Source organism: Chinchilla lanigera, unplaced genomic scaffold (assembly GCF_000276665.1).
Source record: "Chinchilla lanigera isolate Chin_1 unplaced genomic scaffold, ChiLan1.0 scaffold00010, whole genome shotgun sequence".
NCBI lineage: Eukaryota > Metazoa > Chordata > Mammalia > Rodentia > Chinchillidae > Chinchilla > Chinchilla lanigera.
Window position 1 is genome coordinate 5398419 of NW_004955411.1, and position 21648 is coordinate 5420066.

At 43.6% G+C, this 21648-nt stretch overlaps 1 pseudogene; it reads right to left on the bottom strand.

Annotated features, from left to right (window-relative positions):
• Positions 1 to 18666: 18666 nt before the first annotated feature.
• LOC102011967 lies at positions 18667 to 19210 on the bottom strand (annotated as a pseudogene).
• Between the last annotated feature and the right edge of the window lie 2438 nt (positions 19211 to 21648).

The window sequence follows — 21648 nt, forward strand, 5'->3', positions numbered from 1 at the left end:
AAGAGCTCATTGACTACATTCACCTGCTACCACTGTCAAAAGCCAGGCCACCTCAAGAAGGAACTGCCCTGAGAAGCCCCCTGGGACATGCCCTCACTGTAAAGGTGACCACTAGAGGTCGGACTGCCCTCTGAAGCAAAGGCCCCAGAGCTCAGACTCCTCCTACCAGCTGGTCCAACAGGAATGAAGGGGCCCAGGGCATACTCTGCCTTCTCCTTCTGGCCAGACCGTTATCTCTAAGGAGGAGCCCTGCATAATCATGACTATAGAGGAAAAAGTAAACAGCCTATTGCTGGACACTGTCCTTCTACTCTCGGTCCTTCTTTTCAATCCTGGCCTTCCTTCCAGCAGTCACACCTCAGTGAAAGGAGTCACTGCAGAGGAGGTAATCTGCTATTTTTCACAACCCTTAGGCTGTAACTACCTGTTAGATCTTTCTTACATATCTTTGTTTTCCTGAGAAACCACTTTGAAGATACCAACATGTATTACAGCAGCCACAGATAATTTCCTACCAATCTGTCCACAACTCTGTAATGTTTGTATTGTTCCTATACTATTTCATAAATGGGTGTATGTTTATTACTATGTGTTTTCAACAACAGCCATTGAGAATAGTCAATGATTATTTAATTGATCACTCATGTATAGCTCTATTTGTTTTCCCTAGAAACCACTTTGAAGAAACCAAAGTATAGTACCACAACCATTGATAATTTCCTACCATTTTTCTCTGTAACTCACTGTTATTTGTGTATTTGTTTTCCTGAGAAACTATCCTGAAGATACCAACAGGTAAAATAACAACCACTGATAATGTCCTAAAATAAATAAATAAATAAATAAGTAATTTACATGTTGGGTTTCTCATATAAGAGAAGCCATGCATCAGCATCACATCTATTCCTAGTACAGAAGAGCACATAGCATGTCTAGCAGTAGCAAATGCACATTTATGTTTGCCATTACTGTGAACAGAGTGGTACCTCTTCCCCAGCAGCTTGAGTTGTAGCTGAAGAGGTTGGCAAGATGCACTAAGCAGTAGAGGTACCTATGAATGGATGAATGGGGCAGATAATAGCTGCACATGAGCAATCAGAAGGAGGAATAGATGTGAACTGGGACACCCAGGTCTAGCTCGCAGGTTGCTCAGTGGGCTATCTGCTTAAAATTCTGTGTGGCAAACCTCCATGCCACTATAGAATGCGGTCTCTGACCTGAATTCCTGAGCTAATCATTATAGTCTTTGTGTTTGATCATCCTGTGCATGTGTGTGTTTAAAAATATTTGTCACTAAAGTTCAGTGAAGGAGTAGTGTGACATCTAGAGGCTTGGGGGACTGGCTCTGTTTTGTTTTGTTTCTAGCAAAGGAAGCATATGTTAATTTATTCATTTTTGGAGGAAACATTCATTATTTCCACAGATATTTTTCTGTTAGTTATCAAGCCCTGGAGAAAACCTCAGAAATAAACAGGGTGCCAATTCAGAGACTGAATCTGGAGTGATGGGCTGGAGGGGAGGTTGGAAGAAATACTGTTTTAATGGAAACCTGCAATCTGAGAAGGAGCCAATGGGCAAGCAGCTGTGAGAACCACATTTTGGGCAACAGAAATGGCCAAGCAAAGGCCCTAGGTGGGGGAGGTCTCTGGGACTTGTGAGAACAAAATGAGGCTGCTTGGAGCTGGAGGACTATGAATTCTAGGCAGGGGGAATTGGGTCAGCACCAAGCTGTGTTCACAGAGAGCCAGGGCTGAGCATGGTTTTCTTGCCTCGGAGTCATCTATTTCACATCATCTGGACTGTGTGGTCTCCAGATGTTGCTGAGTGGAAACTTTGCATCATGGGGTGAATAGTAATCTTCATGTGCAGGTTGTTTCCCATTGGTTGTCATTAACTGAATTTAATGTTACACACCTGTGTATGTTTCAGCACAGAAGAGTTTCTGTCTCAGATGAAGGGATGCCTGGCTCTTCTGTTTCGTTTAACAGGAAAATAATTACACTTCTTTAGGATAAATGAATTTTCACACATTCACTAGCACACAAGGACAACACAACTTCATCTTACCTAAAGGAGATTTATTGGAAATTTTATATATTATATATATAAAAGATAGTTTTAATCTTTCCTTTTCTGCTAGTCCCCACGGAGCCACTACTGTACTTCTGAGTCTCAGAGTGTAAAACTCACACAGAAAATCAGTTTGGAAAGAAAGCAGATTTGATTTACAGGGTTAATCCTTGTATTTTTCTCCAGCCGCTATAAACAGTAAAAATGGCATCCTTCAGGAAGAGCAGATTATCATGTTTGATAAGGCTGACTCTCCTCATTACAATAATGCTACTCTACTAATGCATTGAGCAATGTTTTCATTTAAAAGAAAATGCCCAAAGAGAAGGCTTAAACCAAAAAAAGTAGAGCATATCAGGTATGATGGTGCCCTCTGTAGTCCCAGCACTCAGGAGGCTGAGGCAAGAGAGCACCGTGAGCTCAGGGCCAGCCTGGGGTACCCAGTGAGTTCAAAGCCAACCTGAAAGGCACAGTAAGACCCTGTCTCAAAAAAATAAAGAAATAAAAATGTCAAACAGGATCATACCTGAAAAAAATGAAACTGGGGAGCCTTTAAAAATCCTTTCAGTGGTCCAGGTAGGACTTGCTATAAAGATCAAATTAGAGACAAGGTTAATGAGAAGAAAGTTTCAATCTCTCTCCTTCCTTTCTTTATACAGCTTCGTCTAAGAGGCTGCTGTTGTAACAAGTGGGATCTCTATGAAATTTCTTGGAAAGAAGGGGAGTAAATCTTACAGGGATCTGAAATACTAGCCAGCTATGGGTGGAGCATTACTTTTAAAATAGAACAATACACCTGTAATACCTCAGGCAGCCTCTTTGAACACCTAGAAGCAATCATGTAACACAGCTTAGACCGGACTCAGTAGAGAATTACACTTAACTAAAAGGGTGGAGAGTTAGAGATTGTGATACTTCTGAAATGACTTTTAAAGACATTTCTGGTGAATTATTCCAGTAATGGAGTAGTTCATAACACTGGTTTGAGGCTTAAAGTTTTTTGATTAGTGAAGCTTTAAGGCTAGAAGCCTGCCAGAAAATAAGAAGTTTCCAATAAGAATAAGAAAAATAAGAAGTTTTTCCTTCATATTGACTAGGACTTTGGCCAAAAAGTAATAGGGTGTTTTTTTGTTGTTCCCTTTCATAAAAATATATTTAAAGATAGAATTTTAGGAAAGTTTTCTGGGCTGGGATATAGCTCAGTGGCACAGTGCCTGCCTGGCAAGTGCAAGGTCCCAAGTTTGATGCCCAATACAAAAAAAAAAGGAAAGTTTTCTCTCTCCTTAAAGACCTCCTTGGCAGTTTCTGAGATGCATAAGTTAGTAATTCAAGAATTTGCTGTATTGGAATAGCCTGGAAAAGATGCCTTGCTCTCACCCTCAGACATTAATTTAATTTTATGCTATGACCTAGGCCTGAAAGAGATTTTCAGTTGATCTTTTTATATTGAAATGGTTGTAGAAGGACACTGGTTTTGGATTCACATGTAAGGACTCTTGTGTTTCTTACCCAGTTCCCCCCAGGTACGATCTTCCAAAACTATAATACTATGTCACAAACAAACAGGGTAGTGACCTTGGGAACTTAAGGCACAAAACATTTGCATCACCACTGGGTCCCTCCGACCTAGCAGGATGAGTGGACCATCGATTAGCCTTCTGAGTGGTATCTAGGTTTTGGCTATTAGAAATAAACCTGCTATATTCACATAGTCATAATTGTTTGTAAACACACATTTTCATTTTTCTGGGATAAATGCCCTGGAGCAAAAATTGTTAGGCAGTATAGTAAGTGCGTGTTTAGTTTTTAAAGAAATTACAAAGCTGTTTTCCAGAACAGTTGTACCATTTTACATTCTTTCTAGCAATGTATGAGTAATCCAGTTTATCTGCGCCCTGGCTGGCATCTGGTGTTGTAACTGTTTTACATTTCAGCCCTTCCAATAGATGTGTAGCACTACCACACTGTGATTTTATTTTGCCTTTCCCTGGTACCTAATAATGCTGAGCATCTTTTCCTGGCTTATTTGCTGCCATCCGTCTTTTGCGAATTTTCTAATTGGATTATTTATTTTCTTAGCATTGAGTTTTGAGAGTTCTTTGTAGATGCTGGATACTAGTCCTTCAGTACACATGTGAAGAGCAAATTTTTTCTCCCAGTCTGTAACTTTTATTTTCATGCTCTCCACAGAATCTTTTGCAGAGCAATAATTTTAAATTTTGATGTAGTATAATTTATTAATTTTAATATATGTACAGAACAACAATTGAATCAAAGACAAAGTCTCTCATGAATAGCTTTCCTGCTGAAACTTCCCAACCTGATAAGGATGTCCACTCCTATCCTGTTTTATTGTATCAGCTTTTGAAAGACGTTTGTGGTTTCAGAGACTCCCCATGGGATCGTAGATAGGCTACAGCTTCCAGATATTTGAATTTCGAGACTGCTATTGCTTATCATCAGATTTTGTTCTCGACATTATGGACAAAATCCTCTCAAAGAAAGAGCTTTCTATTTGTGGGCATTTGGAGTTGGTAGATATAAGGATAATTTCTGGATTGTCACATATAGGCCATAAGCTTCAGTAAATAAGTAGTTCATTGTGTAAAGAAAAAAAAAGGAATTCTTGTCATTATGAGATGAGACCAGCAAAAGACTCATATACCCCAACTGGAGTTACTATTCATTCATTTAAATGGGTTTACTGTGTATTCGTATGAAAAATAGAAGAGAGCGACCACAGTCACACTTCATGGGCATCGTTATTTAGACTGTCAAAGTGGAAGAATTTTGTACAGTCAAAGCAAAGAGTTTTGTTACTGGAGGTTTCCAACCAGACTCTGGACCACCACTTAGCAGAGTTGTTGTAAATATAAGTCAGGCACTAAAGAGAAAGGTAACCTGGATGAGCTTTGAGAGCCTATGCAATCCTGAATATCTAGGCTAGAATGCAGTAAGATTCAGAAGTATCCTGGAAAAGAATACAGGCAGGACTAATAAAGTTTGGGCAAAGCAACATGAAGCATCCAGATAACTGGGAGAGGGCATTTTCTGTATTCTGTTAGACTTATGGAAGTAAGAAAAGACTTTGGAGGAAGGCAACCCATGCTCTTGATAAAAGATGTGGAGAAACCGGTTAGTCAGACAGGCTGGACTATTATGTACTAACAAACTATAAAATCTCATTAGCTTAATACAAGAAAAGTTTACTGCACAACTGTGAAAACTCTACTGTAGACATCCCTAGTCAGGAGCTCTCCTCCAAGAGATGACTCAGTGATCTAGGTCCCTTCCATCTTGCCTCATGACCTTTCAATACACAGCCTCTAAGGTGGGAATAGGTATCTCAGCCTGGACTGTGACATGTATCACTTTCACTCACAACCATAGGCAGAATCAGCTGCACAGACAACATAATCGCAAGGCAGGCTGGGAAAAAAGGAAGATCATACAGAGACAGGTACGTGTGCCTTAAGAAACCAAGGCACAAAGGCTGCCATGATTTCACCCTGACTCTTGCGTTAGTGTTGACAGAATTAAAATCGGATTCCCGATAGGATGTCCTGTAGGGTTAAGCTCAGTAGATGACATGGTCCATGTCCATGACTTGGTCCTGAACATTCATTCCATCATCCTTTTCTGCCACCTGGCAGCAAGTAACCAGCCCCACCAAAAAACCGGAGCTGCTTGTTGTTCTCCATGCCCATATTCCCTGATATCTTTGCTCATGCTGTCCCTTACTTAGGTGTGAATACCTCCTTCCACTTCTACAACTCCTCTTTGTCAACTCGTTCTTTCATAGTTAAGTATCTTTTCTTCCTGGAAGCTGATTCCAAATTCCTGATCCTCATTCCCTAGGTTAAGTGCCCCCTCACATGTGCCCACATTATCCTATTTAACTATCATTCTAGGTACGTGTCTTACTTTTCTCTCGCTGCTGAGACAAAATACCCAACCCACAAAGTTAAAGGAGGAAAGTTTCATTTAGCTTACACTTTGTGGAGGTTTCAGTCCATATTCAGCTGGCTCCAAAGTGACACATGGCAGAGGGGCAACAGTTCATGGTGGTGGAGGACAGCAAAAGCAACAACCAAGAGAGAAGGGACAAGCCTCTTTCTGTCCCTTATATTGTATGCAGGCTACCTGCCTAGGGCAGGTGTAGCACTCACACCCTTAATCCCAGCACTGGACCATGAATCAGTCCCAAACTCTAGATTCAACCACCTCTGAAAATCCCAACCCCCACAATTACATGAGTCTTTGGGGGGACATCTAGACATGAACCATAATAGTACTAAACACTGTATCATCCATTTATGGTTGTATTCCCCACACTGGATTGTGAGCTTCTTGTAAGAATATTTGAATATCTTCAATTAAAATGTAATCAGAATTTTTTGATATACACTTACTGTATTTTAACACACACACACACACACACACATATATATAAAAGTTGAAGTTGTTTTAGGTTTTTTTATATGCTGAATAATTTTGAACTATATCCCAAAAATTTTGAAAAATCATCTCAATAGATTCTGGGTCATATTGAAATACTATGGAATGTTGACATTTTTGTTTTAACAAGTAATCAACCCAATTGGTTTCAAGCTGCAAGTTTTGACCAATCATTTGTGAATTGTGGTTTCGATGTCAGCTGTTTTAAAAGCGTTTGCACTGCTACTCAGAGCCAACAGATGCAGTCGGCACCTAGTGGCAGGTATGTGCTTGGGCAGTGGTCTTGCAATAGCAAGCAGAAGCAAGGAACGAACTGTCTGGATTTGAAGGCAGATTTACTTACATGGAAGGCACTGATTGGGATCATTCCCAGAAGAATATCAGGACCTGATCTCTGGGGATCCAGGGCTTACATGGAATAAACAAGCAGGAAGTACAGAGCAGAATGGCTTGTCAGTTGGGGATTGGTTTATACAATGTGCATCACAGTGCCCAGCCATTTCTAAGAAACAAAAATAACTGAAACTACAACAGGAACTACTACCTGGGCAACTAACAGACTGGCGGGGGAGGGGCATCTTCTGCTAAGGTCTTTCCCCTAGTTCCTACTCCAAAGTCAATCCTAAGGTCCTCAAGGTTAGATCCATGCATGCAAAGCTCGAAAATAAGCCCAAGTTCTTAAGTAACTTGGTTGGTAGCGTTCCAACTCTCCAATGAATGAGATCTTCCTGCTATGTTGTGGTTTCCTGACATTTTCCTTTTTGATTCTCATCTGCTCTGTATTTCCCAATTGTGCCCCTGCCTGGGTGGTTGTCGTTGCTCATAGAAGAAAGACGGTCCCAGGACTCCAAACTTGGCTTGCGTATGGAGACTGATGATGCTGCAAATGCAGCAAAAGGGTACGGAAAGGTTTGTCATTCGCATGATGAAGCACTCTTGAGAAGTACTGATGGCCTCCATGCTGATCTAAACATGGCCGAAAAGAGTCAAGGAAAGAGGTTGGCTTGGTTTCCATGACGGCGGGTGGGAGCACGCCTGCATGGGGGTGGGGTTCGCATGGTCTGAGCTCCCAACCCTTGCCGATGGAACAGCTCAACTTTCACACCAGCTGTGTGCTGAAGGGGAGAGGACTTGAAACCTGTCAGCATCAAAACTGGAATCATATTCTTTATTACAAGGGCTAAAAAGAAGAGGACAAAGAAAAACAGGAGTTTGTGCCACAGGTCTTCCAAACAGGAAGGGAGTTTCCTCTCCCTCAGGGATTCGATGCTCCTGGGTCTCTTTCGAGCTAAGCTGCTCTGACCTGTGACTCCAACAGAACTTAGCCAATGAGTGTGTCATGAAACAGACGCCCGCTCATCTTTTCCATTCTGGAGTGTGGCTCTGTCAGGAGTCAATGGGACCTCTGTGTACGGATGAGATTCCCCGGAGATTCAGGAAGGGGCCGGTGACTCATGATGTAAAACATCCCAAAGGGACTCTTCTTCTCTTGTGATTCTGCAGCAGGGTGAGCAGTTCTGAGAAATGATGCTGATAAGGACAAAATTCCCATCAAGTACTGAACAGGATCTCTGATGGTGAGGAAACATGAGCTTCTGAGAACTGGGACCCAGTTCCCTTTGCCCAGAGGCCGTATCAATGGAGAGGGCGCCCAGCCACGGAGGGTGTTCACTCTTCTAAACGTTTAGGGGCTGACTTCTGTCGGAAGCGCCTTTCACTCTGATTCCACAAGAATGAATCAGTTATCCACTCTGAGTCTCCACGCGCCATGTTTTTTCTGAGTCTGAGTCTCTCCGCTCCTTTTTTCTCTAGGGACGCTTCAGCTTCTGGAATAGCAAGTTCTGTCTCCGTTTATCACAAGTACAAACTGCATTTATGTCAGGAGCCTCTCATACGGCAGGTTTGGCACCATAAAGAGAAGCTACAAGTTTTCGTAAATCAACACCAGTTCCAAGGAGCTCCGGGGAACCATTCAAGTACTTTTGTTTGTTCGTTTGATTTTTGGTGTTTTGAGACAGGGTCGCACTATGTAGTCCAGGCAGGCCTTGAACTTGCCACAGGTCTATCTCATCACCACAGTGCTGGGATTACAGACATGCACCCTCACGCCTTGCTTCATGCAAGCACCTTGACAGAGTGGACTTCGTTTTATCTGAGCTTCTTGAGGTCTCCTGCAACCTGGAACTTACTTGGTTATACAAGAATTTTTATCAGCAAAGGATTACTTTGGTCACAGAATCCACTTCCATCCTGAAAGCACAGTAACCTGCTGAGGTCATCCTCCAGGAGAACTATTATTTCATCTACAGTCACTCCCTGAGGAGTCCACTGAGCAGGCCTTTGGTCCTCTGAAGACCTGGTCCCTTTGGGACCTTCCTGCCTCTGCTTCTTCTGGTTGATCACTGGGAATGTTCGTTCTTTTGTGTCTGCTTGGAATCTGTGAACACGGAAGAGAATGAAACTTCTGTGGTTTGTGCTTTTCTATTATCCCATTTATTTCTTTTCCCAAATGCAGAGAAAGGGAGATTAAAATCATAAATTCATCTTTAAGTATTGTGAGTCCCCTTTCATGGTAGAGGTTTTCCTCCCTTGTAAAAATTGCCCGATTACACCACATTTGTTGTAGAAAAATAAGAAAGAGAGGAAAATAAAAATGAGAGCGCCCCCTGGATTTCTCCAGTAGAAATCAGACTTCACTCTTCAGTCTTTCAGAGACCCAGCTCCTGCTGCCTTTCACCAGCTGTCCTTCTCAGCATCTCGACGTTGTCTGTAGGAGCCAGCACTTTGAGTTGATTTAAGGAAATCTTTCTAAAGTACAAGAGAAATGGAGCACAATATTATAAAGAGCAATTTGTGCCTGCTCCAGCCACCTCTGAGGAAGCTTTGCCTCGCTGCCCCTGGCCTGGTCCCTCAGGAGGCTCCCTCCGGCCAGCCTCAGTCCTTCTGCTTCTTCACCCCTGGGTCACTCGGCTTTCACAGCCGACTTTGAGCCCCCGTGCTCAGCCAGTCTGTCCCACCGCTCACCTCTGTCAAAAGTGTCGTTTCCTTGAACGTTCTAGTCCCTGTGAGCTCCATTTGTGTGTGGCACACACAAACCTCAGCGAAAAAGTTCAGAATGTGAGAAATGTGGTACTCTTTGTTTTATTATAATATAACATATTTCCCACTTCAAACCTCCGCTGAGTGAATGGCAGGACGTTAACCTGTCAGTGTGAGGTTTGCGTACACATGCACCTTGGAGGACTCTCCCAGTCTCCACCACTTTCTGCTCGTGCAGGCAACCTCTGCTCTTTCCCAGACTTCAGCCTGACTGCCCGGGTCACTGCTAAGTCATCTCTGACCCAAGGCTCCCACATTCCCACTCTCTCAGCTCAATCCTTTACTTCTTTGAGGTGCAAAGGTTGGAGCTTCTCTTCCCACAGAAAGTGGGGCAGAGGGAAAACCTGTTAAAACCCTAAGGCAAAGAGGTCTCCGAGCTCTGTTGCAGGCCTGTGTGCGGGGCCAGCAACACCATTTTCAGATCTGATGCAAAGTGCAGATTTGGGGCTGGACATTGGGGAAATGAACCTCCTCTTTCCAGGGGCCTGCAAAAGGCCAGTAACCCCAAAGGAAGGAGCACTTCCTGCTGAGTGCACTTAGCCCCTGAATTGGGGGAGGGCAGGACGCTCTATGGAACCGTTCACCAGATGGCTGTGGCACCCACAGTCTGGGGCCAGAAAGCCACTGCTTTCACCCCAGCCCCAGATGCAGTGGCTTATACAGAGCAGACTCTGACCTTTCGTGCACCTGTGTCCAGGTCCCTGCTGGATGTGGAGAAGGACAGAGGATCAGGATCCGGGCAGAGGAAAGTCAGGAGGGCAGGGCATATGGCACCAGGGAAAAGGAAGCTGGCAACAAAGAACCAAGACTGGACAGAGCTAAGGCTTCGAGTCCCTGGAGCTGACAGCATTTCCTGTTCGACTTTACAACACTTGAATTCAAAGGTAAACTTAACGATTTCAAGTTATTCGCCAGAGATCACTAACCCTGAGTGCAGGACACTTTTCTGAGCGTGGTGCCCTGAACATCTGCACTGGCCGCATGTCTGCACCTCTTGCCTGACACACAAGGGCCAAGAGGGAGACTCATGATTTCTCTACTTGCACTACACCATCTCTTCCTTTTTTTTCTTTTTTTTTTTTTTGTCTTTTTGAGACAGGGTCTCACTATGACGTCCAGGCTGGCCTTGAGCTCACTTTGTAGCCCAGGCTGGCCTCAAACTCGTAACGATCCTCCTGCCTCCCCCTCCCAAGTACTGGGATTACAGGTGTGCTCCACCATACCCTGCACACCATCTCTTCCTTGATGCTGTTGGCTGGAGCCAGACGTAGTGGTGCATACCTGTAATCCCAGCACTCAGGAGGCTGAGGCAGGAGGGTCACCTCGAATTCAAGGCTAGCCTGAACTACATAGAGAAACCCTGTCTCAAAAGACCAAACCAAATGAAACAAAAACACCAACTGTGGTCTGGAGTGAGGGTTGGGCAGGGAAAGTAGGGGCAGCTCCTAAAGTAATAACCATGACGGGAAAGCAAAAATCCCTAAATTTAAAAAATATTTTTGTACCACCCATGCATCAGCTGGTTGTAGCACTTGTGACTCCTGGGTATCGTCTGGCAACCGATTCACCAGTGGACTTGCCTGCGTAACCATAGAGCCCCCGCCTGGACCTCCACCCCCTTCGCAGGCCGCACTTTAAACTCTTGCTCATACCTCTGTTGGGTGGTCCTTCACTTCTGGAACTGAGGCAGAACAGATTTGAGGGTTTATGCCATCTGGCAAACCCCCTTCAGAGTTTTATGCTTAAATACAATGATCTCACAGTGTGGCATCCAGACCCACAGCAGCACCACTTGGGAACTTGTTAAAAACGCAAGGTTTCAGGCCCCACAGAATCTGAAACTCTGCGTGGGGCTCAGCAATCTGAGTTTTGTCTCCAGTAATTCTGATGCTCAAAAAAGCTTGAGAACCACTGTTCTCAACTTCGTTGCATGGGAGACACATTCAGGATTCTTCAGTAAACTTTCATTTAAAATCTGATAAGACAAATAGTGGAGCCAGCACTTAGGGTTGGCAGTTCAGAGCACTCTAAGGAGGGTTAGCAACTCCTATGTCTATCCACAAACCACATATCATAATATGCGGAATTCCTGCATTTGAAATTTAATTCTTTGGGGCTTTTTCACTGTTCTCTTTTAAAGGTGATGGCTCTGTTTATTAAATTCACATAAAAGTACCCATGCTATCTGTTATGTCCTGCTTACCGTGATCTCGGAAGGGAGAGAAAGGACACAGAAAAGGGAAATAGCTAAAGAAGAAAGGTGAGCATTGTCCAACGTACCAATTTCAGAAAGGCTGGTATTTCTACAGCTTACAGTATCCTTAGAGCAAAACGGGTCCTATATATCAATTTAAAAATAAAGTGGAGAAAATGAAAGAGTGGTTTCAGAGATGAAAGAGATACATGGTAGAGGAGACATCATTTCATATGCTACCAATAATTAGCTATAATCTTAGGTTTAATCGCTTCTCGGCCTTTTGGCTAAGATCAAGTGTAGTATAATCTTAGGTTTATTAAATTCTTTTCAAATAAAATGTGGTTGTACATGATATGTAAGACATTATATCAATTAGAATTTAATTGCAAGTCACAAAAAAACCACTCTGACCTAGTCAAACTAGTAAACAAAACGGTAATCTTTTGGCTTTTGTAATAATAAAAAGTTTAGAGATTCAACTTCCAACTTCCAGAGCAGCTTGACCAGCATCCAGAAGAGGCCAAAAGAACCCAGTTATTCATTGCACTGTCTGCTGTTTTGGGCATTGGCTTCATTTGCAGACCTCATGGTGACAAGATGGCACCCTAACCCTAGCCAGCATCGCTTCACAGTTCAAGTCTGGATCTCAGAGAAAACCCAAGACTCCCAACAAACGTCCAAAGTGAGACTGATGAGCTGTGACTTGCCTCCCTTGAATTATGCATGTACCTGTCCCTGATGCAGTCACTGACCACGGGAGAAACTATCTCTGGATTGGGTGGGAGAGAGGGAGGTGCGGTACCATCAATTTGACAAAAGCCACAGGGACTGAAAGTGGGGAGTGTCAGTTTCCCCACAAACACTGCAGGCCGTTACTGGAAACGGCAAATGGATAGAAGCCACACACATCCACCACAAGGATCTCAGTGCGAGTGTTCAGCGATTCTGTGAGGTCCTGCCATGGCCCACAGCGCTGGCACAGACGCCCACATCCCCCACGTGCCGTCCAGTGAGCGCAGGAGTCAGGCCTGTGGGGAAGGATCTTGACTCTGCTTAGGACGACAGCACATATACCTTCAGCAGTCCTAGCTGGGAGGGCTGTCCCTCCAGGCAAATCGGTCTCACTCCTCGTTTCCTGTGAGACAGACCTACAAAACTCTTCCGTACCCCTCCACTCCGTTCACCCCATCTGTCCTCCATGCGCAGCATGCCCTTCTCTCGTTTGACTCTGTCTCCCCTCCCACGCTCTGTCTCGTTCTGGTTCTCCCTCTTTTCATGCTCACTCTCCACCCCATCCCCCAGCCTCTATCCTCTTTCTGGGTCTCTCCGTGTCTGTCTCATTCTTTCTCTGTCTGACTGTTCTGGCCCTTAAGGACCTACCTGTCACTTCCTCTAACTGCCAGCTGCATTCTTCGCGTCTGTCTCCCTTTCTCTGTCTGCTTTTATCTCTTTCTTTCTTTCTTTCTAAAGTCAGCCGTTCCCACTACTCCAGACAGGACTCTACAAATGTGCACAAGTTCTGCTTGTTTGAAATGTTTATCAGCAGACAGACCAACAATTTATGAGGATACAGCAGAGACCCTGAAGGGAGGGGAGCTTAGGAGAAGGAAGCACTGACAGGGCACAGGGGTTATTTAGGCCCCAAACAACATAGCACACGTACACATTAAAGTCATAAACCACATTTCGTCAGGCACTGAGGCTCTCCATCACAATTAAAATTAGGTTTGCTTGAAGTTTTGTTTTTCTTAGCTCAACTTTTCCTCACTGAACAGCTGCTGCTCAGACAAAGCAGTTTGGGTATCTGTAGCTGTATACAGCCTTGGTGCTGCAGCCTACCAGCCTACAAAAGGGCCCCTGAGCTAAGAGTACCATCGTGCATCCTTGGGAGTCCCACCCTGTGCAAGGTGAGCCCTTACTTCCTTTGTGGTCATCGTCCAAGTCCTGATTCTTCGTGGCTAAACACATCCCTGGTGCCCCACTCAGTGAAAGCTAACCTGAGCCTTTCTTAGCACTAATCTACACTTTCCAAGTCAGTAGGAGACATTGATGGGTTATAAAAATAGAATAAGGCAGGAGAAGGACGTGTATATCCAACCAGTTTTGCACCTGGGTTTTATTTTCATATGACTTTTAAAATTTCTTTTACATTCTATCCCAAGGACTGGTCTAGTCTTGATCAGAGTTAGTCTTTATTTAAGTATCCCCTCATTTTCAAAGGTCAGTATATTGGCTTCTATAGTCACTAGCATATCCTTTTATTACTATAGTGCAAATACAGATTATGAGGTCATAGACTTTATTTAATGAATTTTTGCTTTCCAACTTTGACACTTATGTGTTATAATACAGTGAACAAATTAATTCCTCTGAGTCTCAATTTTCATGTTAGTAAAATAACATGATACATAGCATAGTGCCTGGTACCAAGTGCTAGTTAAATATGTTCGTGAGATCAAGAGTGGTAATTCCCACAGAGTTATCATGTCAGTGCTCAAGAACTTTTGGATTTTAGATTTTGGAATTTTGGATTAGGGATGTTTAACCTGCCCTGCAAACTAAGCTAAACTAAAAGTCCATATCTTCAAAAAGTAATTTTTAACTTCAAAAGACACACCACAAATAAAAAGCAATGTTTTATAACACAGGATAAAAATTTATCTCTCTTGGAGGTTGATGACTTTAAATATACACCATGCCACATTAATTTTCTGCTGATTATCAGCTCTCCTGCAGGCCATAATGAGTGTTCTGAGAAGAGGAACAGCAGTTAGGAAGAGGAAGTTTGCAATAATGTGGGAAGTCGGCTGAAAAATTCTCTGCTAAGGAAATCATTGCAGTGGTCAACATTGCTAACAAAAACACATCAAGCTGACAGAAAAAATTTGAACAATCTTTGTGCTCAGTGGGATAAAGTGTTTGTTTTCTCCACATTGATGAATTTAATGTCAAAGGCACTGAGGCACTCTTGTGAGTAGCAAAATATAAATATATGTAAAAGTCTTGCAGAATTCATACTCAGATATCACTCTATACTTTCTCAATCTATTGCATAGGGTTGAATATTTTTTCCCAGCTTTATTGAGGTATAATTGACAAATAAAATGGTATATACTTAGCATGCACAACATGGTGTTTTGATACAGGCACGTTCTAGGTAACCAACACTTCCATCTCCTCACAGAGTTACCATTTTCCTTTTTGTGGGGAGAGCATTTCAAGTGTACTCTCCCCAGGTTTCAAGTATACATACCATATTACTCACTACAGTCATCATGCTGTGCTTTGGATATCCAGAGTGGATTCATCCTGCATTATTGAAGCTGTATGCTTCAAGTAACATCTTCCCTCTCTCCTCTCCCCAGCCCATAGCAACCAGCAGTTTAGTCTACCTGGCTTCTGGAACAGGGTTTTTAATCCAAGAGAGGGCAGGAGGAGGGGAGAAGGGAGAATATTATCTGATTATATACCTACCTCTGTGAATTTCTTCTGTGTTGGATGGTACTGCTGACATCTACAGCAATGATACCTGTGTCTGTGTTTTCCCTCCCCACCCTTCATTGTTTGTTCCCAGTCTGGAGAAGAGAAGTAACAGAGAAAAGACAAACAAAGGAGGAGCCAACTCAGAGGACCCATGAAGATGAGGACCTAAACCGTCTTCTGCAGACAGCTACTGTGGAGGCCATGTGCAGAGTCTCGGGTCCACTTCCTGCATCTCTGCTTCTCAGCATCACTCTCCAGATCTTCACCGTCACAGGCTTTCCTCAACAGACACATGCTCAAGTCTGTTCTGCTGCCTACTCGACTGGACTGCTCTCAGACTGACAGTGGCACCCAGCCTCGGCAGCCAGTCTAGTGGGAAAAGAGCCCGAGCTAGAAGGCCAGGGTTTTAGACTTTGTTTGATTCTTTATCTTCTATGTGATACCAAGCAAGCACACCTCTTTAAGCCTTGGTTTTCTCATTATAAAATAAAGGATACTCTATTTGTCTGTTTTCTGCTGCTGTAACAAATTACCCCATGATGGTACTTTATACAGGAAAGAGATGTGTTTAGTTCTTTGTTTTGGAGGCTTAAAGTCCAAAAGTGGGCAGCCTCCTCTGTTTTGCCTGTGTGTCACAACAGGGCAGAGAAGCAGGAAGAAACACATGCGCTGTGTGCAGAAGTGGTCAAACCGAGGAGTGGCCTTGCTTGATAACAACCCTCTGTCCGCAGAACTGACCAGGTCCACGAGAGCCATATTCTTCCCTACTAGAGGTGACATCTGCCGTGGTCAAATCACCCTCCCCCAGGCCCCAGCTACTGAAGATTCCAGCACTGCTCAACACCGCCACGCTGAAGGCCAAGCCTCTCACTTGAAGCTTTGGGGGACAACCCACATGCAGAGTGCAGCAGATGCCAGTCCATCCACCGCACAGAATTACGAAGGCCTAACGCAGAACGCAGTTATGACCCGGTGTGCAGGTGGCCAGGGCTATATTTTTAGCACTCTCAATCTTTAAGTTTGGAAACATAACACACTTGAGGTGAGGAGTTTGTAAGTGATGACTGAATGAGCCAAACAAACTTTTTCTACAAACCTTAGTCTGTAAACCTTCCAGCACCACCCGGCCCCCCCAGCAGGCAGTGCAGAACACGCCAAGAAGAAAGGCAGCTTTTCCAGCACGTCAGCTTGCTCTTTTCTCTTTTTCCAGCTGTAGCCTCCAAATCGGTCACTGCAAAGACAGGGCGGGGCTTTGCAGAGAATGAGGCCTGGTGGCCAACAATCGGGTCCTTTCTCTACACCAAACCCAAGGAAGGGCAGAGAGCTGCTGCTGGCTGCCTAGCGACCTCTGGGTGCTGCCTGTGCCGGATGGCAGAGCATTGCATAGGCGGGGGTCGCCACGGCCACACCTTCGCCCCCAGCTTGGGAACTTGGCCTCCCAAACAGCAGCCACGGCCGAGCTCAGCACTTCCCAGTGAGCGGTGAAAACGGACACAACAAGAAGTGGCTTCCCAGATGCTTGCACTCAGGGAACAAAGAGAATGCAAGCAATATTTTTATCACTGGTCGTTCTAACATGTTCATGGTGTTCCAAGGAGATTAAAGGTGAGGATCACTCAGCCCTCCCAGCTTTACCCACTTTTACTCATTCATCTCCATATCATGTAGAAAAGAGCTCACATTAGCCAGGTGTGCTGGCTGATACCTATAGTCCCAGCACTCTAGGAGGCTGAGGCAGGAGGATCATAAATTCCAACCCAGCCTGGGCAGTCTAGCAACTTAGTGAGACTCTGTCTCAAAATACTACACCACTGCTACTACTACTAATAATAATAATAATGAAAAGGGCTGGGGTTGTAAGCTAGTGTTAAAGCCCTGGGTTCACTCACTGGTATTGAAAAGAAAGAAAAAGAAAAAAATGTTCAAGTGACACATGTACATTCCTCAAAGAACATCCACATTTTAGAGTGCTTATCTCTGAAATGCAGAAGAAGCAGCACTGCGCATTCTTCCTACTATTAAGAAGCGAAGGGAGGCAGTGTCAAGGCCCTTCGAGATACGTTAGATATTGTTACATGACTAATAACGTGGAAACCACGGGCTGGAAAACTTAATATATTCAAGGTCACATAACAAATAATTGGCAGAAACAGCATTCTAACCAAAACTAGCCTCATTTTTTCCACTCATTCATCTTCCAGAACAAAAATGGAGGAAAGTGTAGCATTAACTGTCAGTGTAGTTCTTCCTTTGGTAAACTGGCAAAACATAGTGTGCTTGCTTTAAAATCAGTCAGTCCAGGTTGTTCCCTCCTAACAGGCAGAGCTGACTGGTGAAAAACCCTGGAAGATGGAGCCCTGCTGACACTTGAAAATGACCAGCTTTTTCAGTAGGTCCCAGTGGGTCCAACTCTGATATCCATTGAGGTCTCTGAGAAGGCGAGGACATGCCACCATTTATCAAACCATGAGACCTGTCGAGGGGGACAAGAACGTTTTTCATTAAAAAGTGAACGCGGGGGCTGGGGATTTAGCTCAGTGACAAAGCGCCTGCCTGGCAAGCGCAAGGTCGTGAGTTCGATTCCTGGTACCAGAAGAAAAGACAAAAAAAAAAAGTGAATGCACAACCGTTCTTGCTCATGAGCTTGTGGGGGCCAGCTAGGATGTGTGTGTTAAGCCATCTAGTGCCCATACCTGAAGTTAGCAAGTAAATACTCTAATAGAATGGGAGTGCTCACTAGATTAACTTTCTACTCTTTTACGTAATAAAGACTTCAAATTTACATAACAAAGACTTGTTTTGTTTCTTTTTAATTTTCCCAGTATGTACCAAAGTATGATTTACATGCAGTGAGCTAACACATCTTAAGCATACCGCTGGATGAGTCTCAGCAGCTGGGTACAATGTCCTCATTAAGATAAGAACATTGCTGTAACTCTGTCCCAGTCATTTCCTGCGCTCTCCCAGCCCGCCGACTACCACTGATCGTTCACCATATTTGGTTTTGCCTGGCCCAGAACATTTTGTTTTGTTTTGTTTTCAAAGACCTTCTTCATGATTATAGACATAAACAAAATACATACACTCAAGGCCTGGAGTAGCTGTCTTGTGCTCTTTCAAATAAAAAAAAGTCATACTGGGTGCAGAGCTTCAGTGCCCCCAAGGTGCCATGCACATATTCGCTGGCCTTTTCTTGAACAAAGAATTGTCTGAAATTTTACCTCTTGGGTTCCAAGTATGCTGTTGTTGCTGGTACAGAGATTTTATTGTAAAGGTCTCCTCACCTAGGGCTCTGGTGATTTTTTCATATTTTATTCATCTCTTCCATTTGGCTTCAAATAAGATAAAGCCTTGACAAAACTCAAATTTTACTGAACTTCGTGCTGATCTCAGGTATGGAACTTTCCTCTTGAGTAGCTTCCTTTGGGGGAACCATTTCTGAAGCTCTTGGTAGGAAAGGACGTGTTAACCATTCATTGGTTCTCATGGCTTTGCAGTGGGGGCAGGGCCTTTGCTGACCTCCCAGATTCTGCTGCCTCCGAGCAGCTTTTCTCCTTTGAATGCTGTCTAGTGAGGGTTGGTGTTCGCATTCACTCTCCTTCCCCGAAGAGGCTCCCGAGTTAGATGCTTCACTGCCACACTCAGTGGTCTCACTGTCTGGTTGAACCAGGTTCACCCTGTGGGCATCCAAGTGGTGCCTGACTCGTCCTTGTCAGGATAAGCATTGACCAAAGCTACTTGTGAGTCAGTGATGGGGAAAAGTTGATTCTGCTTTGGTTTCTTTGTCATTTGTGAAGAGTCCCAGCAGCCACCTTTGCTTTGCCGCTGATAGGAATTGTCTCTGCTTGCTTCAGTAACTGGAGCACTCGTCCCACTGTCTTCGTCCTGTTTATTCTCAGACATTTGCTTACAAACAGAGCGCTGGACCACGTGCTCTCCAGAGGGTCAGGGCTTGGTGGCCCCGAAGAGCTGATACAAACAAGGGAGCAAAGGAATAGCTCAGGCCTCTGGAGTGGTCTTCATGAGAAAATGGTCAGTGAGCAAATTTAATTTCTTTTCTTTCTTTTTTTTTTTTTTTTTTTTGGTACCGGGAATGGAAGTCATGACCTCAGGCTTGCCAGGCAAGCACTTATGCCCCTGAGCTATATCCCCAGCCCCCAGAACATTTTATAAATGGAATCAGACAATACATATCCTACTGCTTCCAGCGTTTGTCACTCAGTATAACAGTACTGAGACTCATCCACAAGGTTGGTGTATCAGGAGTTTTATTTCTGTTACTGCGGAGTAGCATTCCAGAGAAAGAATATACCAGATTTGTTTCTTCATTCTGTTGACAGACATTTGGTTGTTTCCCTATTCTAGTTGTTGAGGCCAAAGCTGGAAAAAGAAAAGAATAAGGTAAAAGCTTCTGTTGGCTGTTTCCTTCGGCGGGGAGGTGTTTGGTTTTGGTTTTGGTTTTGGTGCTGAGGATGAAACACAGAGCCTCCTGCATGCTGAGCCTACTCCCAGCCTGATCAAGTTTTTTAAACATAATTTTCTTCCTAAAATACTCGGTATCATGAGTAGAGCTGCTCTGAACATCAATGTACAAGTCTTTTCTGTGTTCAAATGTTTTCGTTTCTCCTGTGTAAATATCTAAAAGTGTGTTTGCTAGGGCATAGGGTAGGTGTGTGTTTAACTTCATGAGAAACTGCCAGATCAATTTCCAATGCGCTTGCACAACTGCACATGCCCACCAGTAACGGATGAGGCTCTTCTGGCCCCACAGCTTGCCAGGATTTGGTACTATCAGTAGTGGTATCTTATCAAAGCTTTAATTTTCATTTCTGCTTCTGTTCCTCCTCCTCCTCCTCCTCCTTCTCCTTCTTCTTTGAGACAGGGTCTCACATGTAGTCCAGGCTGGCCTTGAACTCATGGCACTCCTCCTGCCTCAGCCTCCCAAATGCTGGGATTACAAGGGTTTACCACCGTGCCCAGCTAATTTTCATTTCTTTAGTTACTAAAGGAGCTGGGCACTTTTCATGTGCTCATCGGCACGTTTTCCTTTGAGACGTTCCTATGCAGCTGCTTGCTCACTAGTTTCTCCTTTTTGTTTTTGTTTTGTGATACCAGAGATAGAATTCTGGGCCTTGCACATACAAAGCAAGAACTCTACCTCTGAGCTACACCCCCAGCCTTACCCACTGGGTTTTTCAACTCAAAAGTCATATAATCTCAACATCCAGCTGTTACCCTAATTAATATTTTGTACTTTATTTTACACATTTACTTATTTACACGAATGTGATTCTTAAAAGATGGATTCCTGTTGTTATAAACCTTTTTGTAACTTTTTCCCACTTGGTAATTGATCACAGATATCTTTCCCTATCAGTCTATTTTCTCACATGCCAGCTTTATTTTTTTAAGCATCAGTGTTCATTGCAACTTTATTCACAACAGCACAGACTGCCAGGTGTGGTGGGAGCACACCTGTAATCCCAGCACTCAGGAGGCTGAGGCAGGAGGATTGTTGTGAGTTTGAGACCAGCCTGGGCTACAAAGTCAGCTCAAGGCCAGCCTGAACTGTATAGCGAGACCCTGTCTCAAAAAGATTAAAAAAAAAAAACCAAAACTATAGCACAGAGTGGAAACAGTCCAAATGTCTTTCAAATGGTGAGTGAATAAACAAAACGTGATTTCCATGAGTACAATGGAACACCACTCAGCAATAAAAATCGAATGAACGCTGATAAATGTAACATACGTGCCAAACCCCACTCAAAAGTCTTCTGAGTAAAAGAAGCTTGAGCTAAAAATGTAAATCAAAATTAGAGTGAAAATGCAAATATACTGACAAGAAAAGCTATGCAAATTCCCTACGATGAATGTTATCAGTATGTACATCTAAAATGTACCAATCAAATTCATTTTTTTTTAAAGTCACAAAAAGCACTGGGGCTGAGAGTAAGAGGAGGGGTGGACAGCGAAGAGGCGGGACAAAGTTTCTGAGGGTGATGAAGATGCTCTAGGACTGGGAGTAGCTCAGCGGTTGAGCACAGCACTTGCAACAGTCTGAGTTTGATCTGTGGCATGAATATATACATATATACATATATATATGCATATATACACACACACACACACATATATATATACACACACATATATATACAGTTTGCAAACAGAAGCATTTGGCAAAATTTTGTTCTTGTTTGCAAACTCTGCATTGGGTGATCAACATGGCCATGGCCATCTTTTTCAGAATCGTGGACCAAATTAAGTTTGTATATATATTATCGCAAACTAAGCTTATATATATATTTCCAGGGTCTTGTGTGCACCTGTGCCTTCCTGCT